The following is a 14,837-nucleotide window of genomic DNA, read 5'->3' on the forward strand; positions in this document are numbered from 1 at the left end:
TAAAACTATTATGATATAAAGATAACTCGATTATTAATAAAAAAAAATTAAAATGTGTCTTTTATGTTCTAATACATACACTCTCAAAAACATTTTTTAAGATGAAAAAGGAAAAACTTAATTTTCATTGAATGACCTAGTATACCTCTTCAGTTACAAATTAAAGACTGGAGGAAGGCATGATAACATGAAACCAACAATTAGTAAATCATAAAAAGCCAAAGAACGAGGAGCAAGAGAGGGAGAAGAATAAGAAAGGGAGGGAGGGAGGGAGGGAGGAAGGGAGGAAGAGAGGGGCCTGGGAAGTATTTCAGTGTTAGAGCACCTACCTAGCATGACCAAATCCCTGGTTTTAATCCCCAACACTGCAGAGGGGAAAAAAAAAAAAAAAAGCAGGAGGGAAGGGCCAGCCAAATGGCCAAGGATTTTGGATAAACTGAATTAAAGTGTTCAGAAATACTGCCCAGGGAAAAGAAGTGAGTAGCATTTCTGGGGAGAGGAGTTGGAGGGGAAGGGAAATGAAGAAGACTTCTCTTTCACAGTGCATCTGTCAGATCAGGAGAGGCGGGCAGCCACCAAAGGAGGCAGATTTTAAAAGGGCTACCGAAGGAGGCTTTACTGACATATCACTCCGGGGTGGAACTCGTTCAGACTGACTGAGTGGACAGGAGAAGGGTCTGAGGAGCAACCTCGTGGAAGCTTAGCTGGACTGGACTTTTATGGGGCTTACAGCAGGAAGGGAAGGGCTTGGGACAGGAAAAGGTGTTTTTAGGGTCCCTTGTCCCATTGGGGTTGGTCAGGGGAGCTGGCCGAACCCCAGGATTGGCCAGGGGTTCCTGCTGATTGACAGGCATTAGTCCAGAGATCTCGCTGATTGACAGGTGTTTCCACTGGCGCCTGATTGACGTTCCTTTCCCCTGCGGGCTGCTTTGTCCTTTACTGAGATATCACTCCGGGGTGGAACTCGTTCAGACTGACTGAATGGACAGGAGAAGGGTCCGAGGAAACAAAACTGGAAAAAGACAAGAGGAAGGGGAACTTTGTTCTTCACCCACCTTTGCTCCCAAATTTTCCTTTTTTTTTTTTTTTTTTTTTTGTCATCCCCACCCTTTAAAAATATATATATATATATATATATATTTACTTACTCATTTATAGCCGGTATCTCACTCAGGCCCAGGCTGGCCTTAAACTTGTGATCCTTCTGCCTCTACCCCTTCAGTTGCTGGAATCACAGGCATGTGCCATAGTGCCCAACCACAAGGTTTTGATAGAAAAAAAAAATCTGTGAATGATCTATTTAATGAAAAGGTTGGAATTCCATTCCTGGGTCTATTATCAAAAGCAATGGTTCCTAAGTGCGGTCCTCAGACCAGTAGCCTCAGCATTATCTAGGAACTTGTTAGACATTCAAATTCCAAGCCATCCATGTTTTAATAGAATTGGGTAGTTTTGAAGCCTGGAGTTTAAGAATCTCTGATTAAAAGAATTGTTTTGATGACTAAAGAGAAATAAAGAGAAAGAAGGAGAGACTAACAAGAGAAAGGAGGGGCTGGAGGTGTGGCTCAGTGAGAGAGAACCCCAGTATGTGCAAACCCTGGGTTTTACCCCAGCTCTTCAGGAGAAAGGAAAATCCTCAAGATGGCAATCAGCCTGTGAGTTAACAGGAAGATCTTGTTTCGGAGCTTACTTGTTTGCTTCTTTAAAAAACTTTAGATTGTGCTTTGTTTCTCCTAAGTACAAGCTTACCTTTGTGATTCAAGGTTTAACCTTGACTTATCTGTCTTTGACCAGAGTGAAATGGTTCCAAAGACCAAGAAACAATTCTAATAGAGCTCCCATATTGAAAACCTCCTCTGCCAGAAGCCAATTGATCACTGTCCTATTAGGAAAAAAGTACAGTATAGGCAATTCTCTCTTTGCATGTTTTTTTTTTAAATTTGTTTTAATTAGTTACACATGACAGTACAATGATCTTGACATATCATACATTTGAATCAGATGGGATATAATTTCTCATTTTTCTGAGTGTACAGGTTGCAGAATCACATTGGTCTTGCAGTCACATATATAACCACAGCAATAATAATGTCTATTTTATTCTGCTGTCCTTCCATTCCCCCTGCATGGTTCTTAAATGCACAGATTTCAGTTAAGATAATCTAGTTAAAAATAACACCAGTCCCCAACATCATTCTGTGACATGGTGCAAATTTCAGTTACTGCGTAAAATTGTTGTCAAAAACTGAGTCCTTGTAAAAGACCCAAGCAACCTCATTTTACTTGGGATCTCATTTTGCTCTGAAACTTAACCACTGATCTATTGCAGTCCTAAAGTCAGGAAATACCACAGAAAGCTCTGCAGAACACAGATGGTGATTGCCTAAAATAGGCCAAGATATCGAAATATCTGAAATTCCAGATGGCCCCCACCTAGATGTGGTGACCAGAAGCCCTGCAGCTTGGCACGTATGCCCCTTGTGACACCCTCATGGTTTAAACCAATCATTTTTAAGTGAACTAACCAATAATCCTTTCCAGATTCTTTACTGCCACTTGATATGCTAATCATGTTTTAGAGTTGTTATTTGATTTTCCCACAGAATGTGATGATTTGCTAAGAGATGCTATGATGTATGTGAAGTCCCTGCCTTCCCCAAAGAGTGTATAAAACTGCTGCAAACCCTGGGCTTGGGGCCTCTCAGCATCACCAGTTGCTGTGTGTGCACAGGGGACTGAGCTAGCTCGCAATAAACGCCTCTTTGCTGCTTACATTGATGTTGATCTCTGGTGGTCTTTTGGGGGTCCCAAATTCGAGCATAACACTTGTTCCCAATGCCAATCCAGTAATGAGGACATGGTTTTGAGAAAAAAAAAAAAGCTTGTAACAGTGGTCCACTATATTCTTTGAATATAACCCTTGCTGCTTTGCCACGGCAACTTATTTTTAAAATGGACATGTTTCTTTCTCTTCCTCTCTCCTGCTCCTCCCTAATCTCTTCCCCCACCTAATCTCAGGAGAAACAGGGTTACCTTTCTTCCCCAACCTTGACAAGAGTTCATTGTCCTTGAGTAAACACCCACCATATGAAGGAAGTAATCCAGACTTTGGGGATGGTACCAGAAGATCTCAGAAATATCTCCCAAATTAACAAGTGAGTTACAACTCCAACAGAGAACACATGGAATGTAGCCTTTGAATCACCTGTTTAAAAGCCCCCTGTTCCTGCTGGTGGTCAGAATCACAGCCTCTGGGACAGGAATCCCCTGTGTTTCTCCTTGCTAGTGAAAGGAAAGTGAGGAACGAGAGACAGGTAAGCAAGAAATGAAAGACGGAGACCAGGCAGAGATCCACACAAGAGCTTATTTGTCAGAGCTGACAACTAAAGGCCAACTCTCTATAGGAGAGAGAGGCAAAACAGGCTTGGGTTCTGGGACTTTTAGGGGAGAAGCTCAGGAATCAGAGCCCGGTGGGTCCTAATGTGGGTGGTGAAGGGTAGGGTTGGTGGGCCTTTCTCAGAAAGGCCCTTGGGTGGGAAAGTGAAACTTTTTCCTTAAAATGGCGGCTGTCATTTAAGATGGCCGCCTAGATGCTAAGCAAGGACCTTACAGCTAGCAAAGCAATAAAATTCTTGCCAAAAGCTTGGTCCTTGTCCCTGATGACAATCCGATAATGAGGACATGGTTTTGAGAAAAAGGATAAAAAAAGGTTTAATTGAAACCCTGTCTCAAAATAAAAAATGAAAAGGACTGTGGATTTGGCTTAGTGTTAAAGCTTCCCTGGGTTCAGTCCCCAATACCAAAATAATAATAATAATAATAATAATAGGTGGGAGAGGCAGGAGGGTTAGAGTAAAAGAGATGACAAAGACAGAGGCATAGTAATGTGGCCTCCAGAAGGAACAACGCTCTGCTGACTGCTTCATTTACAGTTTTATGGGACCAATTTCTATGTTTGATCTGTACAACTGTAGGTTGTTGTTTTTAGGCACTAAGTTAGTGGTAGTTGCAGCAGTGATAGAATACTAATGCAAGCATGAAGGCATTGGGCTTCACGTATGGGGGATCCAAAGGTGAATCAAACTGAATCCCTCGTCTTGAGATGTGTACACTGTGGTTGAAGAGATGAAATACATATTCTAAACTATAAACTAGTACATATGTGTAACACCATGGCTATGGGAGTCCAAGGAAGAACTTACTTTATTTCTGGGGTAATCAGGGAGGGCATAGTGGAGGAGGAATGTCACGAGGGGGCAAAATTGCGACCTATGCAGTTGAGGGGAGAAATAAAGAATGTCCACGTGGGGCTGGGGATGTGGCTCAAGCGGTAGCGCGCTCGCCTGGCATGCGTGCGGCCCGGGTTCGATCCTCAGCACCACATACAAACAAAGATGTTGTGTCCGCCGAGAACTAAAAAAAATAAATAAATATTTAAAAAAATAATAATAAAATTAAAAAAAAGAATGTCCACGTGCTGCTTCTGCCCCTTTGAATGCTTTCTTCACTCAAATTACTCAATACAGTTTCACTCTATAGGTTCATAATCAAGAAAACGGCAATCCTTAATGCTAGGCACTGCAATAGACATAATCAATTCACAGCAAACAATTCTAGATTAATTAACCCACAGCAAACAATTCTAGATTAATTCTAAGCACCGCAAAATACACTTAATCATGATAGGCTAATGACAGGCATTTCCTCTGCTTGCTAAGTTCAGAAGTCTTAAGCCTTAGGCTTTAAGTCCAGCAGATGCACACTCACTCAGACCACAGTGACCAGGTCAGGAACCAAGGCAGGCTTTTCCTGGCGTGGAGTAAACGACCTTATGAGGAGGGGGTCATAGGGAGGAGTTGCGGCTCTCATCAGGGTCCAGATGAGGCTGTAGAGTTTGAGAGCGGTGAGGCTCACGCAGAGGCTCAGGAACAACGACAAGTGATGGGATGACAGGTCCTCTCAGGCTCTCCACTAGAATGCATCCTTGTTTCAGCTGGCTGAATCCCTGTTCATTTGATCTATCATTTAAACTAAATTTGGGGTTTTTTTTGACTCCCCCTTTCAATGCTTATCAATTACCACTGGATTTCTCAATGGCATCATTTACCCTGAGGTCAGAAACATCTGGTCTGGTGGTTCCACCCTGATCTTCTCATCTTTCCCTCTTATCAGAGGAGGACAGCTTGGTAGGGCTTCACACTCTTTATCAAGGTGAGGAGAAGTAACTTGTTTGAGGCCCTTGGGGAGGGATCTGTGGATGTGCCTGCTGAAACTGCAGGTTAAAGTTTAAACTGGTGGTTTTAAAATGGAGTTGCTTAGGCTCAGGCCTAAGGCTATCCTAACAAGGAGGTTTTTGAGCTTCTCTTAAAAGGGTGATTTTTTTTTTGTTGTAATATTTATTTTTTAGTTGTAGTTGAACACAATACCTTTATTTTATTTATTTTTATGTGGTGCTGAGGATTGAACCCAGGACCTCGCATGTGCTAGACGAGCACTCCACCGCCGAGCCACAATCCAGCCCCTTAAGAGAGTAAGTTTTAAGAGAGAAAAGGAATGAGACAAGTGATACACTTTTACAAATTAAATCACATGACAAATTATTTTAAATAAGTTTTTTATTAGTTATTTGTTAAAGGAAACACGCTACCCCTGTAATAAAAAACGATTACACATTAACATATCCTTTGTACTAAGTAAGATATGTTTAGATTTGCCTGAATGTAAAGAATGACACCCTAGGGATGGGGTTGTCACTCAGTGGTGGAGCACTTGCCTAGCATGTGTGAGGCACTGGGTTTGATTCTCAGCACCACATATAAATAAATAAAATAAAGATCCATTAACCACTAAAAAATATTTTTTTAAAAAGAATGACATCTAGTAATGATTATCTTAAAAATTATAAGTGTAATATATATTTATAGTACTATATATATAGTATATATACATTTATATACTATATATATAGTTTATATATATATATATAAATTGAACAGTACTTGCCAGTAAAAAGTAGATTTTTCCCCTCTTCCATTTGTACTCCCTTTAAATAAAGATATTTAGAGGATATTTTTGTTGTAGAAAAGTTTAAAATAACTTTATATAATACATGGTTCCTATGTGTATATCTATCCATTTTAAACCACAGATAGAATCTTATTAACAATAATTTCTTGAGCTAGATTTTTTTTTCTTTTTTGAGGTGCTAGGGATTGAACTCAGGTCCTTGGGTACACTGGGCAAGTGATCTATCACTGATCTTCATCTCAATCCTTAACTAGCTTTTTTTTTTTTAAACATATACCTTTATTTTATTTATTTATTTTTATATGGTGCTGAGGATCGAACCTAGGGCCTCACACATTCTAGGCGAGTGCTCTACCCCTGAACCACAACCCCAGCCCCTTAACTAGCTTTTTACATTTACAATATCTTTAAAATCTTTCCATTTTGGTACACATAGATCTGGTTACCTCACTGCCCGTTGTTACAATTTTTTTCACTAATGCCATTATGTTACACCGGGATCTAATCCAGGGTACCATGATACCTTTAGCCATCATTCTTTTTTTTTTTTTTAATTAAATCATTTATTTTGAGAAAATGTTAGATTGACATGCAAGCATAATAAATAATATAAAGAGCTAGTGCTCCTTGGCCTGTTCTACTGATGGTAACTCTTGGTAAAGCTGCAGTATAGTGTTATAATCAGAATGTAGTTAAGTCAATCATGAGGATCTTCAGGTTGCCCTTTTATAGCCACACCCACTTTTCTTCTACATTCATCCCTCCCCCACTCCTGGCCACCAGTAAACTGTTTTCCATTTTATCTTTATAATTTTATCTTTTCAAGAATGCCAGATAGGGAGAGTGCAGTGGCACACACCTGTAATCCTAGCAGCTAGGGAGGCTGACACAGGAGAATTGTGAGTTCAAAGCCAGCCTCAGCAAAGGACAGGCGAGGTGCTAAGCAACTCAGTGAAACCCTGTCTCTAAATAAAATACAAAATAGGGCTGGGGATGTGGCTCAGTGGTCAACTGCCCCTGAGTTCAATCCCCTGTACCAAACAAGCAAATAAACAAACAAAAGAATGCCATATAGATGGAATAATGCAGTATGTAACAGGTTACCTTCTGGGATTCTTTATTCAGCATGATGGTTTCAACATTCATCCAGGTTGTTGTATATGTCAATGAACATATTCTCCTTTTTTATTACTAAGTAGCATTCTATGGTGTGGATACAACACAGTTTAAGCACACACTGTTGATAAATAACTGGATTGTTTTCAGCTTTTGGCTATTTATAAATAAATCTTCTATGATCATTCATGTATGAGTCTGTGTGTGAACATAAATTTTCATTTCTCTCAGCTAAATGCCCAGAAGTGATATTGCTGGATTGTATCCTATGATGTTTGCATGTTTAGTTTTATTTTTAAACTACCCAATTGTTTTCCAGAGTGGTTGTACCATTTTACATTCCCATAGCCCTGTATGAGATCCAATTTCTCTGCATTCTTGCCAGAATTTGGTATTGTCACTTCTTAAATTTAAGACATTCTAAGTTGTGTAGAGATAATCTCACATTTTTCAAAATTTGTGTTTTGCAAATGGCTACTATTAAACATCTTTCCACGTGCTTGTTTGCCATCTGTATATTCTCTTGAGTGAAATCTTTTTTACTTTTGTTGTATTAGGATTTTTTGCTTTACTGTTAAGTTATTGAGAGTTTTTATATATTTTAAATACAAATACTTTGTCAGTTATGTGGTTTGCAAATACCTTCTCCCAATCTGAGACTTGTCTTTTAATCCTTAATTTAACTGGGTCTTTCAAAGGCCAAGGTATTTCTGCACCCGCTGTAGCTGTGGCCACCTTGGCTGCTGACTGTGCCGTTGGCGTGTGCTTGGTGCCCCACAGTGATCAGCGGGGCCAGCGGGGCCAGCTGGACCAGAGGCGGGGCGCGGTTCTCCCAAGCGCCCGCTTCCCCGCAGGTTCCATCACGGTCTGTTAGGCAGAGTGTCCCCGGCAGCACGGACCTGGTGCTCCAGGTCGCCCCCTACTTTCCCACCACTGGCTGGGAAGCTGCGCTGCGCTGTATGGTGGTGGAGGGGAACCTGAGGAGCGGGAAGAAAAGGTGTAAATGATGGAGAAGATGGAAGAAGAACACGAGAAAGGAAGAAAAAGGAGGTGGAAGAGGAAAATGTCATCAGAGGCTGCCAAGAAGCAAATTCTGAAGTTGCAGGAGCTTTAGGTCTGACAGAGAAGTACCTTTTTTTTTTTTTTTTTTCCAGCTCAAGAAAGTTTCCATGAGGAAACTTGGATACAAAGGAAGCAGAACACCATAAACACTGTGACTTCAGCTGTGTCCCAGCTGATGCTGACTATTCTTACCTGAACTCACCTCCTCTGCATGCAGGGAGTACTGGAGGGCACAAGCTGCCCAGGATAGCTGACAGCCAAACAGATGTTCCCACCCCAATTGCTTACATCCTGTATTCCTTGGGCTCAGCAGCTGCTTTTGCAGGGACCCCAGAGCATGGGCAAGTCTGGCAGTCTTGGTGGTGTCACTGGGGCTGCTCAGCACTCTCCTTGCCTTGGGCGAGGTGGCCTGCCAATGATTCTGACCAGTCTACAGTTCTGGTGAGCATGGCTGAGCAGCTCAGTTTTTCCTGATGCACAGTACCTATCTCAGCCACAGTCACAGACTATGTCCTGCTGGGTCACTTTCCTCCCCAGACAGGGTTTCTCTAGCCTTGTAGTACTCTATTCCTTGAAAAACAGATGGAACATATTAATACAAAACTGACTTTTCTGGTTTCTCCTTCCTGTGTCCCTATATCCCCAGGCTCTTCACCTGGCCCTGGACTCCTTACCTACCTCCAGCTCCCCATGCAGGTGTGACCAGCATACATGTTTGGACTTTGCACCTACCAAGTAACCTGGCCCTCAGCTCAGCTTCATCCAGCACAGCCAGAACCTCAATTATCTTTAATCTCAGCCCCCCCAACACACACCATGGTTGTGGGTCCCCACTCTATGTGTCCCAGTCCCAGGTCATTAAGACCTACCTGGCATTAGGGAAAAAAAAAAAAAAAAAGAGAGAGAGAGAGAAGAGAGAAAGGGAGAAGAGTGAATAAGCAAAGGTTTTTCATTTTAAGGATGAATACAATTAACTTTTTCTTTCTATTTCTCATTTGTTTCAAGTGTGTGAATAATTAGTCATTGAAGCATTTTATTTTTTTCATGGTTGCTTTACAATCTTGATCTGACAATTTTAACATCTCTGGGATGGCATCTATTATCTTTTTCAATCAGGTTGAGACCTTCCTGATTGTTTTCATAGTGATTTTTCTATTGAAACCTGGATGCTCTTATATGGCTATGTGACTCTAGGGGTGTTTTTTTTTTTTTTTTCTCTCTCTCTCAGTATATTGCTTTTTTAAGACAGTTAACCTAGAACCACATGTTGGAGGGGGGAGAATTTCATTCTGATAGATTATTAGATTAAGACATTTAAAAACAATTTTTATGGTAAAAATAAAATTTTGCATAACATATATTTTTTTAAGATGGAGTTTGCTAAGTTCTCAAACTCTGGATCCTCCTGCTTTTCTCTAACAAGTAGTTGGAATTATAGGCATGCACCATAAAAGTTTTAACCATTTGTAAGTGGGCAATTCTGAGGTATTAAGTATATTCACAATGTAGTGCAAATATGAACACCTATCCATCTACAAACCTTTTTCCCAGAACTGAAACTCTGTACCCATTATGACTCCTTGTCCTCCCCTCACCCCACCATTTTACTGTTTGTATGCTCACCTAAGCAGAATCATACAATTTTTGTCCTTTTGTATCTAGCTTGTGTCGCTTAGGATGATGTCCTCAAAAGTTCTAAAAAAGACTATGTCCTGCCATATTGTAGCATATATCAGTATTTCATTCCTCTTTAAGATTGAATAATATTCCATTATGTGTATAAAACACATTTTATTTATTTTTGATCCATCAATGGATGTTTTGGCTGTTTCCATTTTTTTTGGTATATTTTAAATAATGCTGCTGTAAACATTGGTATAAAAACCTGGTTGAGGCCTTGCATTCAATTCTTTTGAGGATACACTCACACATAGAATTGGTGGATCATAGGGTATCCTCTGTTTAATATTTTCCACAGTGGATACACCATTTTACATTCCCAACAGCAATGAATTAGGTTTTCAATTTTCCAACTTCCAGACCAATAATTGCTATTTTCCCACACCAATAATGTTATTATTTGTGTATGTGTGTGTGTGTGTGTGTGTGTGTGTTTGCTGTTCTAGGAAAGTGCTCTGCTAAGATATACACTCTAGCTTCTTGTTATTATTTTTATATCTCCCCCAATGGATGTGAAGTGGAATTGATAGTGGTTTTGATTGCATTTCTCTTACAATCTGTAATATTATCTTTTCAATTGCTTATTAGAGCTTAATTAATTCTGTTTCAGCTAGTTCTCTAGGCTGAAACAAGGCTCTGGTTTGGAAGGAAAGCACCCCTCTCCATTGCCAAAAGGTGGCACCCCCTCACACATTTCAGAGGGGATACCTCTTGTTACTGACAGGCTGGTATTGGGGCTTCGCTGCCATTGTATGATGTTTAAGTCCTGATTTTCCATCAGGTGTCCTCTGATACCACACCATTTGAATGGTAAGGAGCATCTTAGGTATTGCCAGGTATCCCAGAAGTCCAGGTTCCGTTGTGGTCTCCTCCAACTATGTGGAGGTGGTGGTAGTTGTGATACTGATGACAGGATACTTGGCCTTTGCTGGCATGGCTATGGGTAGGACCCAGTTTCTTTTGTGGTGTTAAGACTGAAATAATGTGATATGCCTAAAACTGTTCTTCCTAGGATGCCTCTTTACTGGTTGATTGGATAGAGACAGCTGATTTTTGTTGGGAGTTTTTCTTGTCTGTGCCTATTGGTTTTTCTGGGTTGCTGGCTGCTTCTGTTTCAATCTGGGATGTAAAAAAAGCAAGAAGAAACTGCAGGGAACTTACCACCAACTCAGTCTCAAGGTTCCTAGCCAGTTTATCTTTTGTATGCCTCTCAGAGTCTTTTTGTGTTTGCTTTATATACTATCTAGCCTTTTAAATTGTACTTAGGAGGAAAAATAGGGAAAAAATAAATCCATTCCATTTCCTAAAAGCAAAAGAGGACCACATTGTTTTTAATGGCTAATATGTGTGTATACCATTTATTAATCAATGTCATTTTGATACATACTTAGGTTATTTCCATTAAAATAATGAGGAACCAGGCCCAGTGGCACATGTCTATAATCCCAGCACTCAGGAGGCTGAGGGTGGAGGGAGCACTTGAGCTTAGGAGGTCAAGACCAGCCTGGGCAATATGGTGAGACCCACCACAAAATAAATACAATACAATACAATACAATGATGAAGAAAGAAACATCCTTGTTCACTGTGGGGATGATGAAGTGGAGGAGCTGGGTTCTGGTTTCTTGTGTTAGTAATGCATAGTTTAAGATTACTAACTTGAATACTTGGGGAAATTAATATGTGCATTTTAATTCTTCATATTGCCAAAATATCATAAAAATGTTACACAAATTAAAACTCCCACCATAGAATAGAAGTACATCTGTTTTCCCACTGAGTCTTGACAAATTTTCTGCTCTTTGGTCTTCTGATTGACAATTGTTCTCTTAAATTGTTTTGATGTGCTTATTTTCCTTTCTCAATTGGATCCAAGTTGAGAATTCTGTCCTTTTTCTTGATGCCTGCAAGGACCCACGTGGTGCCATATACTAATGGTTGTTTTTGTTGACGGGTTTAGCAGTTCAAATAAAGGATTAGAGCTGACAATACAAAACTCTACTAGAGTTTGATGACTTCAAAACAAAACACAACATTGCAAGGTTTAAAGCAGGATTTTTCAAAGTGTGGATTAACCTGAATGAAAATCACAAAGGGGTACTAGGAAATCTAACATTATGTGCTGTGCCTCCTGATGGGATGGACTGAGGACATTTCACAACTTATACATAGCACACTTGTCAAAAATGTAGAAATGTAATCTAATAATGAGGGAGAAATCAGAAATATTAAAAATGTGGTACATTCTAAAACAAAGAATAATGAATTGTCCTGGAATCTAAAAAAAATGTCAAAGTCATAAAACACAGGGAAAAAGTAGGAGGTACTCTTCCAGATTAAAAGAGGCTAAAGAGACAGGACCATTAAATATGTGTGATCCTTGATTGGATCCTAGATTGAAAACATAAGAAACTACAGTATGTCATTGGAACATTTAAGAAATTTTGGATATAGACAGATTTTAGACATATTCTTATATCAACAGTAAACTTCTTGGGTGTAATGGTATTTTTATAGTTTTATGAAAGGAGAATAATTTTATTTTAAGATGTAAAGGATGTCTGGCTGAAGAATTAGGAGTGAAGTGTCATTGCATCTGTGACTTTAAACATAATTAGAACAAAGAAAGCAAATGTGATAAACTCTTAACAATTGGTAATTGTGACATATTTGTCATTCATTGCTTTATTCTGGCAACTCTTTAGTAGATTTAAACATTTTCAGAATCAAAAAGCTGGCCCCACATCAGACCAAATCTAATGAATCTGTGTGGGAGATCAGAGTCCACAGGTATCTGCATTTCAAATAGAACTTGAGTTTATAATTAGAGCACTTCCCTAACAAGCTCAAAGTACTGGGTTCAATCCCCAGTACAAAAAAAAAAAAAAAAAAAAGAAAGATATAAAGAAAAAGTGTCTGGTCTGCTCTTATAGAACCTTGAAACTGCATCAGTTTTTATGCACACCACATTTTGTGTATGTACGGTGCTGGGAATCAAACCCAGAGCCTCATGAATGCTAAGCATGTCCCTTTCCCCTGAGCTACACCCATAACACAGGTTTATATTTCTTGATTTGAAATACAGAATGTACTTTTATTGAATCTCTATGTAAGGGTAGGAAAACATGCATTTTGGTTACCCAGTAGAATTTAATAACCTTGGAAAAATGGATTCAAAGTTAGACCTTATAAAGTTCAATAGTTCCTTCCATGATCCTTTTCAGTTTTCTCCATTTTCTTCAATTTTATTACCTTTACCTATTTTCATGCCAGTGGTTTTATAAGTTATGAAGAACATGGCAGTGAGTGCCTCCTTCCAAATTGCTTCAGGGATGCTGCCTACCTACAGGCAGAATCTATCCTCTCATTTCCTCCAGCAACTAAAGAATAAAAAAGAGATGAGTAGCAGCACTAACTACCACTCCTATCCTGCTTGAGGCAATTCTTTTCAAACACTAAAATTACAGATGTAGGAGCAGAAGGTATTATGCAGTTTCCTTACTAAATAATAAAGAACATTAATAAGTAATAATTAGATCCAAAACATATACATTAACAAACTTTTTATATATCAATAAATTACCAACATACTGTTGTGTGGCTATCGCTTAAAATCCACTGATGGACTTAATGTAAGAATCTCAAGATAGCACACAAATGCTTCCCGAATGATGAGACTATATGGTATTTCATTAGGAAGATGTCACTACCAACAGAACATATTCATTAAAGGTTTTGCTATTGTTTTTCCATGTAGTACTGACAAATTTGCACCAATTCCATGCTTCCTTTGATGAATGTCAGCTCATAGCTGCTAGATGGGATTGTAACTGTCAGGTGAGGTTACTGAAGAGCAAGGCTAAATTGGATGGCTCATACAGGAAATGTGACTTTTTGCATTATTTGAGGTCTCACAGGTGCCAGGCTGGGTAAGAAGCATCTATAGTTGACTTTTAGAAGGCAATCTAATTTTAGATCCCTGGTAAAGAGAAACATTTATCTTTAATTTCAGAGTGTGAATGCTCTTTGTAGATCTGCAGAACGTTGTTAAAGCATATGCTTTGATCATTAATTCACTTATTACCTAATGTTCCTTATTATTTAGTAAGCACATACAAATGTGGTAAGCACAGCACTTATTAGGAATACATTGTGGGGTTACAGATATTGTAGATCTGAGTTTCTGACTACATTATTCTTTTTTATCTTGAAACTTCATCAGTGCTTGTAACCTAAAGGTTAGCCCTTTGATCATTTCCTCTTAAGAGACTTTGGAAAATCCTTCACAGTATCTAGTGGTAATGCTAGTCCTAAAGAAAATACTCCACAAATAGGTGTTAATCGCTGATTGATTTCAGCCCATGATCACTTGATTTTACCAAACTAAAACTCAAGTAAGACTAAGCAGTTGGTGCCCTTTCTGATTTAGTATTTTCCTCACTTTCTTAGATTTCAGGGTATTGTTTTTTTAGTAGTTTTTGAATGAGACAATAAGGTTCTCTGACCACCATCCTTCTCCAGAAATGTCTGGCATTACCTCAAATCTGGATTTGAATATTACAGACCATCACAAAGAATGAGAAGCAGCATCTTTAGACCAAGAGCCAGGTCCACTTTGATATTTTGGTATTAATTTTTGTTACAGTTCCTGGCAATTTTCAAGTACATACATGATTTTTAAAAATTAAAATGTTATTTAGAGCCAGATCTCCTCTATAATATAGGAAATTGAATCAGTTGCTTCAGTAATTAGACTTTGTTTTCTGAATTAACGTGAAAACGTTCTATTGAGTAGTCATGATGCACTCAGTAGGACTGTTTTAAACTTCAATGATCAAACATTTTTATTCTTAATAAGGGGCTTGTGTTCAGGCTAAATGAAAATCTTTGAGACTTAAGAAGCCATAAAGTTTAGATAAGCAGCAAGATTTGTATTGCTCTGAATTTCAGTT

Source organism: Marmota flaviventris, chromosome 8, assembly GCF_047511675.1.
Source record: "Marmota flaviventris isolate mMarFla1 chromosome 8, mMarFla1.hap1, whole genome shotgun sequence".
Taxonomy (NCBI): domain Eukaryota; kingdom Metazoa; phylum Chordata; class Mammalia; order Rodentia; family Sciuridae; genus Marmota; species Marmota flaviventris.